This window comes from Triticum urartu, chromosome 4 (genome assembly GCF_003073215.2).
Source record: "Triticum urartu cultivar G1812 chromosome 4, Tu2.1, whole genome shotgun sequence".
Taxonomy (NCBI): domain Eukaryota; kingdom Viridiplantae; phylum Streptophyta; class Magnoliopsida; order Poales; family Poaceae; genus Triticum; species Triticum urartu.
This window is the reverse complement of record NC_053025.1, coordinates 242,641,258-242,645,291: the sequence shown is the minus strand read 5'-3', so window position 1 is coordinate 242,645,291 and position 4,034 is coordinate 242,641,258. Positions and strand designations below refer to the sequence as shown.

The window sequence follows — 4,034 nt, the reverse complement described above, 5'->3', positions numbered from 1 at the left end:
GCTGCTCTGCTCCTAGGGCGACCAAGAGGTCCTGCCCCGAGCTCAAGCACGTCCACACCGACCCACCACGATAGGTAGCATCTCCATCTCCCTCTCATCTTCCTCTGCTCGCTATTGCTGCTCCGAATTATACATGTTGGCAAAGAGATGTCCCTGTTTTCCTCAGTACTATGCACTGCTATATTTATGTGGTTGTCTTTGTGTGCATCTTATTTTGAAACCAAGTGAGACACCTCCATCCCCTACATCTTGACGATCCCTCTAGTAGTGTATATCTTGCGTTGATCTCACTACCTCCTGCCCCTAGATTTCCAATTGCCTTTGTTGCCTGCTAATTTAATTAATTAAAACTGCATGTGTGAGTGTAAGTATATCAATTTGCTGCTGCTCATCTTCAAAATATATGGATATACCGATTCCTACAATGTTTGATTTCCTAGGTAGGTTTGTATTTGGCAATGTTTCTTCTATGATGAACTGAGCACTAGTGATAATAGTGTGAGATTGTTATTTACCCTTTACTTTTTTGGTGCTGGTTGGTGTGTGTTTGATCTTAAGTGCAGATCATTTGTCATTCACTGTTATTCACTTATGTGATCAGCACCCCAATCCTAGGGTCCTCTATTTGGAGCAGCAAATCAAAGCTTGTTTGTTGCAGATTGTTTTATTCACTTCCTTTAGTAATATCAACAAATAAAATCGGTTGTTTGCATCAGATTGGATCATTCTCACTTGTTAGTTGAGTTCTAAGTATGTAGTATCTTTAGTGTTCTTATTATATTATAGTCAGAATTATACCGTGTGACTGAATCATGTGTTATTTAGTTGGCTGAGCAATATCTTTAGTTTTTTGATGATTATTCAACTCTCAAATCTGAATAAATAAGTAGCTGACCCTATTGGTTCTTTCTTTCTTCAGGGCTACGGCTTGATGGTCCCGCTGCAGCTTTGCTCCGCTTGATAATTCTTTTACTATCTGACCTCCTCTGCTTTGCATAGTTTCCTGTTGGTTATAAAACCATAAAACTGTGGTGATGTGAGGTCCAACTATGCTTTGTAATTTTGGTTTCATCCCCCACCACTCCAGCTAGCTTCTTCTTCACATCATATTATATTTGCACCTGCTGCTGCATCATTGATTGGATGGTCACCTGCTGCTGCATCATAAGTAGCTTAGCTTGTTTTTCCATCAAATCAGTCAATACTATTTCACTATGCTTGTTTCTCGTACTAGGTCTGTCAGTTACAACATAAACAAATAAATTTCTTAGCTCTCAACTCTGAATACTTAGCTAGCTGAACCTACCTGTTCTTTCTTTCCTCCGAGCTATGACTTATATGGGTCAAGCTGTTGTTTTGCTGTGCTCGAGGATACTATTGCTGCCCGTATACTGATACATTTGGTGATATTGAACTGAACCGAAGCTGTGAATGTACCATTATTGTCCTACTGCTACTTATCCTGGGCTCACCTACCCTTTAATCAAGTGCGACCCGGCTAGCTGTATGAAAAACAACATGTTAGGTATGATCACAATTTGATAATCTAGAATGAAATTTGTAATTCAATATTCCCTTGAGATTGAGACACCTTAGTTTTATAGTATTCTTGCTCCTCTAGTGTTAATAGCTTAGTGTTTTGTTTCGGGGTTTCTTAATGTTTTTGTGCTTTCAGAACAATACTTAGTTTTTTTAGTCATGCAGCTCTTACTTTTGATTAACAATGTGTATAGATTATCCACCTCAGCGACGCTATCCCAATCAGATCATCGTTGACACTATCATCATCACGTCTTGGTTCCCTTCATTCTCTCCTGCCTTGTGATGGTAGTCTGTGTGGGCTTGCTAGTATTGTAGGTGTTGTCTTGAATGGATGGTCGTGGTAGTAGAGTAGTATTGTACTACTTTTCTTCAGGTGAATGTGTTGCAGTGACGTTCATTGCATGACCTACACTTGTACCAATATACCTTGCCTGGTACCTGTAGGTTAGTATTGTTAGTGCCTAACATGAGCTTGAATGCTGTAGTGGAAGTGTAGAATAACAGCGGGTTAACGTGTTTTATTTGCTGTATGCAAGTCTGTTGTTTTATTTGCACTTTCTAGTATTGTACAAACTAATGCATTCCTGCCATAAACAAATTATTGTATAAGATATGTAAAAGCAAAAATTTCCCTATGCAAGTCTGTTGTTTTATTTTCCCTTTCTAATATTTTATGATAGTGCCCAAATTTAGGACTACTGGGTGGATCAGCCATGCTGCTTATATTAGTGTTGCCATTGCATTTGTTTGGTTCTGGCCTCAGTAGTAGTACACTAATGCTGGTAGAATTTGTGTTTACTCTTTTACAGGAGCGCCAGGACAAATTTGAAGTGTGAAGCCATGAAACCAAGTGCAAAGCCGTGATGCCTTACTTGCGAGAGATTTGTTTATTCTGTTTGACTGTAATAGACTGTCGAGATTGTGACATTGTAACAGATTTACTGTTATTTGATAAATTATGTTTGTCCTGTTTTGTTTGAAATAGTGATTTAAAAAGTGTGAAAATTGGAAACCTGACTAGTGGGATCCACTTATCAAAATAATCTGAGCAATTTTGAAATATCTGATGTGTGGGACCGGTGTATGAGATTATGACATGTGGGGCTTGGCTGACTAGTGGGACCAGCTCCAATATATAATGGTTGAAACTAGAAAATTAATGGACTAAAAAGGCAATGGCCCAACAATGAAAAAGGCTGCAATGTTGGGCTTGGCCCATGAAGCCGACCAGAATTAAGAAGAAAATAAATATAAAACGCTGAATTAATGGGCTCGGCCCATGTAAAACACCGAACTGGACCGGGCTGATTCTTGTGAACGACCTTTTCATTTGGTCACAATTTTGCCACTTCAGCTTGCCACATAGGATCCGACGTGGCCTGGGCAGAGAGCTAGCGACCAACAGAAGGTCATAAGATCAACGACCTTTTGTTTTGGTCGTTGCCTTCCATGACCTTATCCCAAAGAAGGTCGTTAATTTCAGTTTATGACGGCTAGCTTTTGAGCATCTGTTTTTGGTATAAAAAAGGTCACAAATGGAAAACAATGACCAAGATCGATGGTCACAAGTTGACGTATTTCTTGTAGTGCTCCAACCTCCCCTAGAAACAAGTAGACTACTCATCCACCTCTGTACCACAGCCCATTTAGTGTCGGCTTTGTCCACGGCGCCGAATCTGCTTCATAGGTACTCTAGTCAACCGCAGCGCATCTGCAGCGACTCCTTCGTACTCCCCACCGGAGACGCTTTGTCCACACCCCCATAGAGCCGCCCCACCGACGCCCCCGTCGACGGCCTCTGATCCTCTTCATCGACACCTTCCTCAACCCTAACAGAGCCGCTTTGCCGACACATCATCAACCCTACCGGAGTAGCTTCGCCTATACCATTCTTAACCCTACCGGGGCCGCTTTGCCAACGCACAAGTCCACGGCCTCAGATCCGCTTCGTCGCACCCTCGTCCAACCTACCGGAGCAGCTTTCGACACCTCGTCCACGGCCGCAGATCCGCATCGTCGACACCATCCTGAACCCAGCCATCGGAGCAACTTCACTAACGCCCTCGTCCACGGTCTCAGATCCGCTTTGCCCACCCTGTAGTCCATGCTACCAGAGCCGCTCCACAAACACCCTACTCGACGGTTCTAGATCTCCTTACCGGACCCCGACAACCAGCGCAGCTTCATCACCCTTGACGTCTCTAACCTGATTCCCACCATCTGGCAAGATGCCAAGCACCCGCCACGACCTAGGTACTTGTCACCTTTAAACCCGTCCTGCATCACTTGCTCGATGTACTTCAAATATACTAACAGGTCGCTGTTACATGTTATGCAACTGGCAAAAACTACAAGGGCGATGTTTCTTATAGATCTAACAGCTTAGCTAACCAAGATCATGTACTGAGCATTGCTATGATCATGTAAGTGCATCTCTCTCTCTTGTATTATTGTGTGCCTGCTAGCGTGCTTTGCTAGGATTTTCGACCAGT

The 4,034-nt window shown here is 42.6% G+C and overlaps 1 long non-coding RNA gene across 1 annotated transcript; it reads left to right on the top strand.

Moving 5' to 3' along the window:
- The first annotated feature begins 917 nt into the window (after positions 1-917).
- On the top strand, positions 918-2,511 carry LOC125553791. The gene is made up of 2 exons (XR_007304207.1): positions 918-1,041; positions 2,352-2,511. It is a non-coding gene; the product is annotated as an uncharacterized LOC125553791 (long non-coding RNA).
- Positions 2,512-4,034: the final 1,523 nt, after the last annotated feature.